Raw genomic sequence first — 15,551 nt, 5'->3', positions numbered from 1 at the left:
CTTGGGCTGGAGCCCCATAATTACAGCCTAACTATTCAAAGCAGTGCGTGAAGCAAAATGTACCCTTTGAACAATATAAGTAGCACAATGTTTTAAAACTACAACTAGAAGATTGTTCAACAGATAATTAACTAACATACAGATGAACAGAAGTCTAAGGATTGGGCTGAGCACGTAAAGCATTAAGGTCATCTTCATAAGCAGCAACACAATTGGTAGGCACAATGTAATGTGGGGTGTGACCTACAGCCATTGTCATAGCATATTTGGCTAAGTAATGTGCCAAGCAATTCAGGTCTCTTGGAATGGTACTGAAGATGATGACCATATTCTAGTTGTTAATAGCTCTGGCTACATCAATGATGACTGCAGCCAGCTCATTATGCATTTGATCCCCTTCCCTATTGAGTAGTCCTTTGATGGCTTGAGCATCAGTCTCCACTTCTAGGAATTGCAGTGGCATAGCTTGAGCAAAGTTTAGGCCATCCCTTAAAGCATACAGTTCAGCTCCTAATGAATTTGGAGCATTATATTTGCTGGAGTAGCCAAAGTACCACTCTCCCTTATCATTTCTGAAGACTCCTCCTCCTCCTCCTCCTCCTTTCTCAGTGGAAATCCATGAAGCATCAGTGTTGAGCTTTAACCATCCACCTCTTGGGGGTCTCCAGTAAGGAAGCTTGGCTATGGAAGGACCAGCACCATCTGAGTTTTTCCCTTTACATCCAACAGTTCCCTGCAACACAAATGAATTGATTTGATAATCTATAATGAATCTGTTAAAAACAAAATTACAATTATAGACCTCATTGTTAAAGATAAAACCATTTCTTAGTCTCCATATATGCCAAAGACCCATGATAAAAATAGATTTCTATTTAGGTGTAAGGGTGAAATTATACAACAGCCAAGCATTCCAGTCATAATTCATGAAAGTTGTGTAATTAAAATTTGGGGGAGGTTTGATCTTCTGTAATATCATTTTCCAGAGAATACTAGAAGAAAAGCAGTCCCTAAAAAGATGAATGAAATCTTTAAAAGGGGATTGACATCTTAAGCATACTGGGTCAAAACCTAGAAATCTGAAAGCTAAGAGAGAAGTAGTTGGTAGAATGGAGTGGACACAATTCCACATAAACATTTTGTATTTAAATGGAACTTTGAGCTTCCAAAATGTTTTCCAACTGAAAGGAAAAGGGAGTGAATAAGGGGCTGGATTTTTTGAGAGAAAGTAGGCAGTTTTAATTTTATTGTGAAGACTCCAGACACATGATGTTTCCATCTTAATTGATCAGAAGAGAAAGGGGCTCAGATTGGCAAATAGGGGTGCAAAGGATTTGGTTTCAAATGTGAGTTGGTAAGAGATATTTGACATCATCAATATACTTCCCATTCCTTATAATATTTGAAACCCTCCAATGACACTTAGGTTGTGGAATATCAGTTGGAATGATTTTGTACAAGGGTTCATTTCCAACCCAGTGATGAAACCACAATGAAGTATACTCTCCATTTCCAATTCTAATTCCTAATTCCTCACAATCTTCAATGTGGAGAGATATTATAAAGGGAAGGGAATTATTGTCCAAAGACCTTTGATGAACACTTACTTGTACTAACTAAGCAATGCCCTGGCCTATATACTCATTTGAAAACATGACTAAGTTTAGACCTAATAATAAGATATATCTATAGTGTTTTTTTTTTTTTTTTTTTTTCATAATGATATCATTTGATTGAGCTAGTAATGGTTTAAAAAAAAAATCTTTCTAAAGGTTATGTTGAAAACTATTTTAATTAGTGGGACTCGTCCTACAACTATTCGAATGACAACGTAACAACTAACCGAATTTAATCCCTAAAAGGAAACAATTCTTACACATCAAGAACTTTTATTGAAATTAAATTATTTTACTTAAATTAGTTTTGTTGAAATCAAAATTTTCAAATTAAACTTAAATTACTATTCAGAGCTTATATTATTTTATTATTTAAAGGGTTTGTTTATTATTTAAATAACCAACTCATCATCTAGCTATCTTTTGCATAACAAATACATCAACTATATCTATATGACTACTACAAAAATCTGGGCAATATTTTTACTCCCTCCGTCTCTAAATGATAGTCCCTTATGGGCAAAAATCACGGGAATTAAGAAACTTAAATAAAAGTATTAAAATTACATTGAAAAGATAAATTTACATTGGTATGTAAAATAGTAAAGAGAGAAACTAATACATTGAAAAACAAATTTTACATTAAAAAGTTAAATTTGCACAAATATTGTTACAATTGGAGGGAATTTTGATTAAGAAAATTGATATTAATGGTACTTGAAAAAAGCAAATGGGACTATCAATTTGGGATTAAGGGCCTGTTCACATTTACTGAATTGAGCTGAACTGATTGGAGCTGAACTGAACTGAACTAAGATGAAATGAATATTTTATTAGAGAGGGAAATTAGGAGCTGAACTGAACTGAACTGATTGAAGCTGAACTGAACTGATTGGAGCTGAACTGAACTGAACTAAACGGAAATTAAATAAATGTGAACAGGCCTTAAAAATAGGCCATAAGGGACTATCATTTAGTAAATTTGTAATTAATCAAACGCAAATCTTCTTACAACTTAAGCCAAGGTACGAATTTGTATAAGCATTAATTATTCATTGTTGTAGGGGTGATTATAAATTTTACCATAGTTAAAAAAAAATCAACAATTTTATGATCAAGTTCTACACATTGTTTAATTATTGTTGGGAGATAGGAGTTCCTACCATTATGTTCTGTCACTATTTTAAATAACATCAAATGTTAGTATTTTGTTCTTTTTATGCTCATATCAGTAGCTGAGCTTCTTCAATTTACACTACTCTTGCTATCCTTATCGGATGCCAATCATGAAAGAAGAAAAATAATGTTTATCCACATGTAAAAAGACCAAGATTTAGGCCATCTAGCCATGTATTATTGGATCAGCTTTTTATTTGTTAAACTGAAATTATATTTATTGATTAGATCTGACTTGTACGGATTGTAATTGATATCAATTGAGAACAATTTTTTTTTATAAATGAAAGAACTTTTATTTATACACTAGGAATCTTGTCTCGCAAAACTGTCAAAATCCGCAACTTCTTTACAGGTTTGAGCATGAGATTTGAAGCTAAGGCCACAATTGAATTTTGGATCACTTCTAATACACAGGACCTTTGTCTCAACTACTAAGCCAATACCTCATTGCTACGACAACAGATTGTATGTCATACTTCGTATGATGCAAGTGTATCAAATTAAATGGTAAAGGGACAAAATTGGTAAAAAAAAAATGGACCAAAAGGCATTAATGAGAAACCAATGACATATAACAAAAACAAGGTCCAACCTTGTGGAAAAATCCACGTAAGAAATAAAAGCCCTAAAAGGGGGCCCATCTTCATGTGGAAGCCCATACTACACTCATGTGCTCAAGATTTACACATTCTTTGCTTCTCCAATTTGTTAGGTTAATAATGATGGTAACTCTAAACCATATTAGGTCTGCCTCCATTATTGTTCATAAGAATTGAGACTTTAAAAAAAAAGAAAGAAAATTCCTTAAGTAGAAGAAGATATATTGATATATGATAAGATAGGACTCTACAATTCATGAAAGTGATACAACAAAATAATTTAATTTATTCATTAAAAAATATATATTTTAGAAAATACTTTTAGATGAGTTTGTGTAGAGCACTTAAGCTCATCAGCAAACCCACATGTGAGTGAAAGTGTTGTCTCACATTAAAAGACCGTAAAAGTATGGAAATGTATCTCACATTGCAGAAACAAGAAAGTTCTATTTACTTTATAAGGCTAAGGAGCTACTCCCCTTATGGCCATATGATTTTAAAGTGGAACATTTTTAATTAAATTTGTATAGTGGACATTCGTGATGGATGTGACCCAGACTCATTTATCAGCTTGGTCTAACCAATTTGTTTATTTCACAACATACAAAGCATATAAAAAAAGGAGAAAAAGATTGGATACCCTTGAATGTGACATTGACAACCATCTTTAGTGTCCCCTTGGCTCTTACGGTTTTGTAGAAGAGCCTTTGGCAGGGAATTTGTGTGGTTACAAAAGAACAGTCCCTACCAAGGTGAAGGGGTGTTTACAAGTTTACAACTCACTAGGCTGCAGTCCATATATGGCGCAGGATGGGTGCCCTTCCAATCCTTGGAAGGTAGTTTTTAGCATCCATTACCTTAAATTACCCATTGTCTATGTAAATGGTGCTACGATTATGGGTGTAGTTTGACCAGATGTTTCGATGTGTCTAATCGGATGTATGCTTGGGTCGGGTCATGTCGGATCTTTGTATGTGTATCCTTTTGGTCTAAATTGGTTTTTGCCCTTTCTAGTCAATAATAATAATAACAATAATAATAATAATTATAACTAACCTATATATGATTAAAACATACTACAGCTCAAAGACATCATTTGGCTTCTTACAACCCAAATAATATGACCATTAGATTAATTAATTTCTCCGAGAAAAATAAAATCGATCAAGCTAAGGGGTCTAGCAAGGGTTTTATTTGCAATCTCAAAAATCCTAACATTAAACAACAATCAATTTTGATGAAAATGTTTCGGTAATCAAGTAAAAACTAATTACCATAAGCTACCCCGTGTTGTAAGTTCATGGCTACAAAAAAAGTCAAATTTAGCCTCAACACCTTGAATTATAGTTTGAGTGTAGCAACACCCTGAAGTTTGACTAGTAGCTAGAACACCACCAAATATTAATTAAGGGACAATAGTGCACGCCATCAATTACCCTTTCATTATTAGAAATGTCTCAGTTGAGTGCCTAAAATACCCATTAATGGCACGCATTGCACCCAATATAATAGTCGATAATGTGTCAGTTACCACTAAGTTTGGTCTGATGGGTGCACCCAAGCTATAGTTCAGGGTGTTGAGACCAATATTGATCAGGTAATGGGTGCACCTAAATAAAATGGTCTCTCTTTATTTTATTATATATTCAAAAATCATTTAAATGATTTTCATTGTTCTACAAAAGTCTTACAGGACAGTATATTTCATTAATTAAAGTCATACGACATCTACAATTGACAATTAATGATAATGAAAACATATGTAGCAAAATCTAACAAGAATTAACTGGGGATGGGCTAAGATTCCAAATACGTTGATATTAACAATTGGCACATTCTCAATTCGTTGTCTCATACAACTTTTTGAGTGGATCTGTTGTCGCTTTACAATTTGGTGATGAAGAAAAAACTTATGTGTAATGATTTCATAACCCGAATTCGAGCAATAATCAATCGTAGCCCCGCAAGACTGGAGACAATATCAGACGTAAATAAAATCTTGTCTTTCGAAAGAGTTTGAAAAATCATGTCTTTCGAGAGAGATTGAAAAAAACCTTCTCTTTCAGATGAGACAAACCCTTTCTTTCGTGGGAGAGATTATTATAACTTAATTTAAAAAACAAATAAACTTAAAAGAAACAAATTTTTGTGCTTTTTACTATCTGATGAAAGCTCCTTCAAAATTAACAATAGATGCTAGAGTTTAGGAGAAAGAAAAAAAGGAGATTGAGGCAGATTTTTCTATTTAGGATAGTCAAAGTTAATTACCAAGAATAATTTTGACATCATGCAGATGATTTTCTAAATTGATAAAAATTCTTTAACATTAATACTCCCTCTGTCCCATAATACTTGACACACTTCCCACTTTCGTTTGTCCCACAGTATTTGACACGTTACTAATTATAAAATGAGACACTAATAAAATAATATTTTTCCCACATTTTCTCTCTCCTCACTACCCCCACCACACCCCCACTTATTGTTTTCTTAAAATATAAAAATACAAAAGAGAATCTTTTACATAATAAACAAATATTTTAAATGGACCCACTTGTAGTTTTCTTAATTTACGTGTCCACCCCAACGTCCCAAGTATTATAGGATGACGGAGGGAGTATTGGATACTTATGAAAATCAGAAAAATAATAAAAGTATATTTTAGAAACTAAAAAAAAAAAACAATCACCTACGACCAACAACCCCACCGACGAACAATGACCCACCCCGCCAACTACATAGCCCCTGATTTACCCCCTTCCCGACACCACTAGCGACCCACATTTTTTCCCGCACTATCGGTGACCCTTCTCCCTTCCCCTTTCCCTGATTTCCCCCCTCCCCCCTTTCTTCAATTTCCCCCTCCCCCCTTTCTTTATCTGTTTCCAACCCCCATCCCCTCCTTTCCCTTACCTCGAAATAACCCCCTCCCTGAAACGATCTTCCTCCGCCATTTTGGGGTGCGGCCCGCAAAAGAGAGGAGGGTTGTTTTAGGGTGGAATAAAAGAGGGGTTAGAAACTTATTATTTAGGGGATCGGAAGGGTGGGGGTTGCTAGTCGGGGGGAAGGATAGGTTGGGGATGTCGGGAGGTTTCCAAAGGGAAAGGGGGGCGGCTGGCAAATTAAAGGACATGGAAAAGGTGGTTGGCCGGTGGTAGGGGGTTAGGGTGGTAGGGGCCCATGCTAAATCCACACTTCAAGCCCAATGAGCTCTCATATGAGGGGGCATGATAGAGTATCTAAACCGATATTAGGATTTAACCATCAGCTTAGCTTTTGGTTGAATTGATCATTTAACATCTTGTTGCAACATGGGATGCCGATATATGCGAGGAAAACCATGTATATATGCCAGCTTCGATACACCATGCATTGGCAAGAATCATTGGGGTAGGGTTATGGCTCATAAAGTTGTAAAGAAGTCGATTGTTTGCTAAAACTACTTGTGAAAACTCGGTTAATGATCAGTCAAATCTTGTTTGTTAAGTTTGGAGTAGGGTTATGGCACATAAAGTTGTAAATGAGCTGATTGTTTGCTAAAACTAATTGTACGTGAAAAACTCGGTTAATGATTGGTAAAATAATCATGTTTGTTAAGTAAGTAGTCGCTTGAACAAAAAATCCTCTTTGACGAGTTAATGTTTGTGAAAGGTCGTTTTAATACACGTGTATATATATACTCGACCATAGCTCAATTCAGCCTTAAATTTACATCAAAATTCAAAGAAAACAAAATTTAAAACTTTCAAAGATAAACTACTTTTGTTGAACAAGCTAATTAAGTTAAAGAGTTTATTATGGCACATTATGTTTGATCCGATCCGTAGCAACAAAAGTCCAATATGGAAGTTAGTAAGTCATTGTAGTGGAACATCTTATATATATTTTTTTGTGTGAAATGATATGCTCCGTACATACTACAAATTCTAAAGTTTCTCATCATTAAATATATTAATTACAGAAATATTTATCACTATTTTAATTATTAAAGCCTAATCAATCAACATCATGCACTAATGATTTACGACCTACATAAATATTTTCGATCTAGCTTTTCTTAGTTTGATTTCAAAATCCAATTCCAAAACCTAACTATATCTTAAATGGTGCTAAAATCAATAATCACTCGACTCAAATCAACTTGCCTCGTTTGTTGCCCTAAAAACAGTTTCATGTCACTTGGTCAAAACCTTTTAAGTTGTGTATACATTTAATTATGTAATAAGTAGGGTTGCAAGTTAATCGACTAAAACTCAGTGACGTATAAATCATATACAAATGATTAAAATTATAATGATAAAGATTGACAAGAATAATGAATACTATTAACAATAATGCAAGAAAGATGATATTTTTGCCATATAGTAAACAACTCTACACATAATGACAAATGTTAACTAGATGATTAATAATCTTAAAAAGTGATCCAAAATGCAAAATCCAAAGAGCAAACGTAGCATAACCAAAGTCCATAGATGAATGAATAGACTAGCTAATTTGAAATACATGGTAGGGTTCAATAATATTTGAACTAACATAAAGGCGGTGTCCTCGTGTGCATGGCTTTAACGTACACAAGTAACACCACACATGCAAGGACATGCTTATGATTAGGCCAACTTCATTTTAAGACAACCAAATCAAGCCACACCTCGATCAATATCACTTCAATTCAATCAATAATATAAGCCTTTTTTTTCAACCTATTTATTTGCCCTTTAGCTTGTTACTTGTTAGTGATCCAACGATGATAGTTTCATTTCATAAACTATATTCATCTTACTTGAAACATCTCGTTTGATGATGTGCCCCACTTGTTGTTTCTCCATTCATATTTCACATGATCATTCCTATTGGTTGCCTACACCAAATATATATATATTTATTAATTTTATTTCATTGATTTTTATAATGTAACTGCCTACAATATACATAATAAAAAAAATAAAACTACTATTTATATGTAGAGCAAAACATAGAATACCAAAACTGAACATTGATATAAATATTAAAAATTAATGAAACCACATGATACCAAAGGGGAATAGTGTCAAAACACCAATACATTAACAATTTTAATTATCGAATAGTTTAGTATATATCTATGCACTATGCAAAATACATTACATCTAGTCAATTGGAGTTATGTAGTGATTAAAACCTTTTTTATTTATATTATTATGAATGTTTGTTATAAAGTCATGCATGTACTAATAATATGAATGTTTGTTATATAATGTTGTGGGTAAGTGTTATCATTATTTTGTATTTTCAAGGTGCTTCACTGCTTCTACTTATTTAACTTAGAGTTGATAAAGTATAAAAACATAATCATGGGTTCAACCATTGGCTTAAGCTTTTGATTGAGTTGGTCATTTAACAAGGATTTTAGATTACAAATATTTTTATTTTGTATTTCGAACTCTTAGATGGAGTATATAATAAATTCGTATGCATAAGGTTTGATTAGATCAGATTGGCATTCAATTTTATATTTTGTTACAGCTCATGTAACTTATGATGATAAATATATTTTTATGATCTAATTTACAAGCATATAAGGGAAATAATAAAAAAACTACTATTTTTATGTAGAGCAAAACATAGGATACCACAAATGAACATTGATATAAATATTAAAAATTAATGAAACCAAATGATACCAAAGGGGAATAGTGTCAAAACACCAATACATTAACAGTTTTAATTATCGAATGGTTTAGTATCTATGCACTATGCAAAATACATTACATCTAGTCAATTGGAGTTATGTAGTGATTAAAACCTTTTTTATTTTTATTATTATGAATGTTTGTTATAAAGTCATGCATGTACTAATAATATGAATGTTTGTTATATAATGTTGTGGGTAAGTTTAATGTTGTGGTTAAGTGTTATCATTATTTTGTATTTTCAAGGTGCTTCACTGCTTCTACTTATTTAACTTAGAGTTGATAAAGTATAAAAACATAATCATGGGTTCAACCATTGGCTTAAGCTTTTGATTGAATTGGTCATTTAACAGGATTTGTAGATTACAAGTATTTTTATTTTGTATTTCGAACTCTTAGATGGAGTATATAATAAATTCGTATGCATAAGGTTTGATTAGATCAGATTGGCATTCAATTTTTTATTTTGTTATAGCTCATGTAACTTATGATGATAAATATATTTTTATGATCTAATTTATAAGCATATAAGGGAAATAATTATGGAATTAAGCTATTTCATTTCAAAAGATTTTGCAATCCGTGCATCGCATGGATCTAATCTAGTTATATGGATGAAAATAGTACATACAACTTGTAACGAGAGAGATGCTATTAGAAGGTCTTCCAAAATCCTAAGTGATAGGAGATGTGATGATAAACGGGCCTAGGCTACACCCGACACAACTGTCCACTTTATACGACTAAGGAGGTTCCACCTCAAAACCATATGGCAATGAGGGGAGTAGCCCCTTAGCCTTATAAAGTGGACACAATTATCTTCTTTCTTTTTTGTGGGATACACATCCCAATACAAACTCTCTTTTTTTAAACTCAACCAATGTGGGACAACACACCACTCACATGTGGGTTTTCTCTTGGGCTCAGCATGGGAAGAGATCATATCAACATAAAACAAAGCTGAAAAATTAAGTCATGCCTTTTTATTTCAGTTTGTTAATTGCCAAACGTACTTAATTCTTTATTAATGAAATAATGATAATTAGATATTCATAGATTACACGTTAAACAAAATTATTATACGTGACTGGCCACACTGTGTGGCCAGCCATCATGGGGTTACTTGTTAGTGTTGTAGGGTTACTTGGTTAATGTTACAGGGGTTATTTTGTCAGTGTTATAAAGGTTACTCGATCAGGTTAAGGGGGTTACTCGGTCAGTATTACAGGGGTTACTCGATCAGTATTACAGGAGTCAGGGGTTACTCGTTTGGTCAGTATTACAGGGGTTACTCAGTGTTATAGAAATTACTTTGTTTGTTTTACAAACAGCTACATACACAGTGCAAAACCAGCTGTTAATATAAATATAACAAAAATGTGGTATCTCACTTGATAACATGTATGAACTTTGTATAGCAGGTGAAAAGCACACATTCTTTTCAATAAACAAATTAGCTAGATATGATAATAAGCTCTGATGGGAACTTGGATGTTGAACTGACTATAAGGAAAGATGAAGATAATATAAAGAATATTGTTCACAGAAACGAGTGAGAAGTTGTACGAGTAAGAAATAAAGATTGTCACATATTTCTTTCATGGGAAGTTTAATTGACAGAAAGGTCAGATGATGTGATGAAAGATGATTATGGAAAAAGCATTATTGCCCTTCATGAAAATAATATTCCTTATAAAAGTAATTATAATGAGTTATATATGTGTAATTGAATTGGAGAACACGAACTAAACATACTATAAGAATACAACTAGTGTGTGGCCCGAGCGATGTTCCAGGTTGTTGGTTTGTACTTCGATCTTTAATTTGATAATGTTCGACTTTTTGTGTAGGTACTGTGTAGTGGTTCGGGCATTGTCTCTGGTGTTAGTTTTTTTTTTGTAAAATTTTTTCTAACCTCATATGTAATTATTTTCTAATCTTGTGAAAAATAAATAAAATTATATAACATCTAATTTACTTAATATTTGAAAGAAATATATAATGTTATGTGAAATTTACAACATTGATAACAGCTGGTGGAAATGGTAAATGTATAGCCTTAATGTCATCATCATGTGTTGAAGGTTACAGGTTCGAATTTAGCTCAAAGCACAATTTATTTTATTAAATGAAATTGCAAGCTTATGTGGCGCATATACTTTGCATAGTGTTGTGCCATTGTGATATGACGCATATACTTTGAAAAGTGCCACGTGTTACCATTTCTTTGAAAAGAATGCTTTTTAATATATTAGGGTTGCTAATGAGCGTGTCATAGCTAGCCTTGTTCAGGGAGTTTTTTTTTTAAATAGTTCAACAAAAAAAAGACAACTAATTTAACATTGATGAAGATCAAAAAAAAGAAAAGAGAAGGGCAAGTAACATTAATGAAGACAACGTAAAATCTTGTACATATTAATGAGGGTAACATGTAAATGTACATTTTGAATATTGAAAAGTGAAATTGGCAGCACGCTATTCATAAGAGTAATCTTATACTTGTTATAAGGTATATATAAGGTATATATATACAAGGTAGGAATATAATATAAATAGATTGATAGAGACTCGTCACATCAGCTTATAATTCATATTCGAATTTAGACCTCCCAAGATAAGGCTATGTTTAGCTTACCTTATTTTTAAAGCCTTATTATTGTTTAATTCAGATCCAATTAATAAAATTAAGTTCATATCAGATCAGCTCCCAAAAAAAAAAAAAAAAAAAAAATTAATATAAGATTTTATCATTTTATTTGTGACTTTTTATCACTAATTATCTTTACTTTCATAATGAAAAAATTAGAAAAATTATATTTTTAGAAATTACATTTTTATACAAATCAAATAAGACTCCATTTGATTTTTCTTAATTTATAGATTAGCGTATATGTAAAGTCAAAATCTATTCAAATTAGACAACCACGTCAGATAATATTATACGTAAAAATATGCTGAAGAATAGGGTGAATAATATAGCCTCAGGTTAGGAAAGTATATACATGTTAAATATCTGGTCAAAGTTAATACGAAGTATAACAATAGTACAAAAAAGTCAAAGTGTTGTAATTTTATGAACAAACAAAACTAATATATAATTTTTTTTTAATATAAATCGAATTATTAATAATTTTTTAAGAATAAAAGTAGTTAATTTAGTATTAAGTTGAGTCTTCAATTTTCAAGACTCCGCTACAAATTTTGTTAAGACCAAACTACTTAAATGCATAAAAAAAATAGTCTTATCTTTAGATCACAAAATTAGAAATTGATGATGTCACCTAGAGTTTTAAGACCTAGGGTTAATCTTGACTGTCACGGCCCGAGAGTTTTGACACCAGATTGTGCGGCGCGCTCTTGTCTTTTGGTGACAAGGACGCAAGCCTAAGACGAAAGAGGTTCGTGAACACACAACAATATGGACAACAACAAAAGAGGTACTTTAAGGAAGCACTCGTCAACAACGGGTGCAGAGTTGGGGCTTGTGATGACTGATACTTAAAGCGGGCACAAGCTGAACTGACAAGATGAAGGCGTCTTTTGAGAGTCCCTTGATTTGGTGGGGGATGCTTTAAAACAAGGCAAGCACAATATCTATGAGGGCTACCCAGTTAATCTTCATGATTAACGAACTTTGTCAATCTTTTCAGCTACGTCAGCTTCTTGCATTTGAGGGAGTCTAGTCAGCAGCCTAGTCACATGTTGAAGAATACAACTTGGATGAAAATGGTTAACGACTCCGTCACTTGCTTTTTTACTTTGTCATTAGATGCATTTATTGTTGGTAGGTGGTACTACATTGACCATGCAAATATAAATCTTTAACTCATAAATGAAAAGTTGTGGGGCAATCATCTTTGACTAACGGTAGTTAACGATTGCAAGCTCCATGTTGTAAGCTGTGAAGTCCAACAATGCATGGGTATGCACATGTGGATGAGGTTATATAAACGGAGGGTTGAGAGAGATTTAGAAGTGTCTCGCAGGGGTAAGTTGGTCATTTCATGCGGGATTTAAATTTTGTCATTTTAGATTCAGTGGTACAAAATACACTCTTAGTGGTACAAAATATAATTTCAGTGGTATTTAAAAAAAGGTTCAAATTTCTCATTAGGCTATCAAATAATACCATTAGAGCTCAGTGGTACAAAATACATTCTCAGTGGTACGAAATATAGTCTCAGTGGTATTTCAAAAAGTTCCACTGGAGTTTTAGTGGAACAAAATATAAACTTAGTGGTAGTGGTCCCCAAAATTTTTTGTCCGTTTTTGCACGTGATACATGTCTGAAAAGTTTTAATGGGGCCCACACTATCTTTTTCACTCTTCCTATCTCTCTCCTCCTTTCTCTCTCTTCCTTTTAATTTTATGTTATTTTAATAGTTGTGAGACACTTCCATTTGTCTCACAACCCTTGATTTATACTTCCTCCATGTGGATGCTTAGTTAAGGAAATTAATCCCAGTCATCAGGTGGAATTGACAATTATATCCTCAACTAACTAAGATGAAACATCAAAAATACCCTTAGATTGACAAAGTTTGTCAATCATGAAAATAAACTTGGAATTTCCCAATATCTATAAAGGCTTAAAACTACACACAAGTCTTAAAGCAATAGCACGGGGTAAGGAGCTTTGCATGACAATTGTTACTTAAATATTGACTTATGTTGGAGTGTAATTTACTATTATTCATTTGATCAAATTGCTTGCTGCATGCATGCAATTCCTTACTCGCAACACTCTAGTATTATTTGACGATTACCAATGCATTATTTCATTTTCTAGCAATATTTTACCTATTAATAAGTTCAGATTATAAAAGCATATGAAAGTTTAATTTATAAATTGAGGTGAATTTCCAATGGATATATGTTATGAACGCTTATATAATTAATCTAATATATTATAAATTTTTTATAAGGGTAAATTTTAGATCAATGGCAACTTTGTAGTTTATATGGGTAACATTAGATACATTTAGGGTAACTTTAACCCGTCTTACAATTATTTAATGAAAGTCCGCCTAAATCAAGATTCTGTGTTTAAACAATGTATAAGCCAAAAGTACTCCGTATCATAAAAGAAATGAAGTAAGATATAACAAATCTGATCTATAGAAATATGAAATTAAGAAGATAAGGTAACCTGTAAAGAAACAAGAATAAATAAATAAATAAATAAATAAGGCAAAAAAATATATGAATTAAAGGAGATAATAAGTACATACTCTTAAATAGAAATAACTAGTTTACATTAAATTATTTTTGACCACTAATATTAGAGACACTATGATTCATTTTATTAGTAAAAAGAAAGATCACTATGTTAAAATAAAAGCTATTATGTTAAAATAGGTCATAAGAGGTTATTTTTATCTTTTAAAAATAAAATTTTAATATACTGGTCTATAGGAATAATAAAGGTCACTATATTAAAATTAAGGTCAATATGTTCAGCATAATACCATACTTTAAATTCACAATGATATTAAAGGTTACAAATATTTTAATAAATTTAATAAGGTTTTTATGTTAAAATTAGGAACAATGTATTACATACAATTAGTTGTGTGCGTATATATGGATCTCAAATCCACAATAGTATTATTGTGAAACAGAACACATCAGTTTTTCCAGATAACAAGACAAACACATTAGTATTGACAAAGAAGTTTCAAATTTTTATTAGATCTCCACATTATATTACAAGCATAATCAATGAATTCCTCAATTTCTCTCTCAACACTCCTTTCTCAATCTCTTTCAAATGAAGGTTCCAAAATTAAAAAAATCCTCTAGTTTCCACATTATTGTATGGTGAAGAAAATAGGATTGAATCAATAAATTAAATCGAATTGTTAGATCCTACAAATTTGAATAAAAAAAAAATATGTGTTCCTTCATCATACTACGTATGTGAACTTGTGAATGGATACACATCTTGCAAGCAATTCAATGATGAAATTCACATTTCATATACTCCGTAATATAATTGCCTTATCCTTTTTAAGCTAAGAGAAAAGGTAAGATGTTAAAATACCAACTCAATTAAAAGTTTAAGCTGATGGTTGAGGTTTTTTTTTTTTTTTTTTTTTTTTTTTTTTTTTTTTTTTTTTTTTTTTAAAGAAAGCTAATGGTTAAGGTCTAAGAATATGTTTTATACTTTACCATAACAATGTAGTAAAAGGTAAGTTTGGCCACAATTAATCATGGCCTATCTGACACAATAATCTTGGACAACTCTGATCAATCCTAAACTAATTGTACCATCCGGATCACAATTCTAACATCATTGTGCAATTGGTGGATGTAAAAAAAAAAAAATACCAAGTAATTTGACATTAATAATGAGTAAAATTTAGAAAAACGGAGTAAAATTGTGTTCATGTCTTGTGATAGCGTTGTCGAAACGGTTACCTAACGTAATAAAATCTTAATATCTTAGCTTCTTTATTATGCTAGCAATTGATTTGTCATATAAT

The sequence above is a fragment of the Chenopodium album genome, chromosome 23 (assembly GCF_948465745.1).
Source record: "Chenopodium album chromosome 23, dcCheAlbu1.1, whole genome shotgun sequence".
In the NCBI taxonomy this organism is placed as follows: domain Eukaryota; kingdom Viridiplantae; phylum Streptophyta; class Magnoliopsida; order Caryophyllales; family Amaranthaceae; genus Chenopodium; species Chenopodium album.
Note: the sequence above shows the minus strand (reverse complement) of the source record.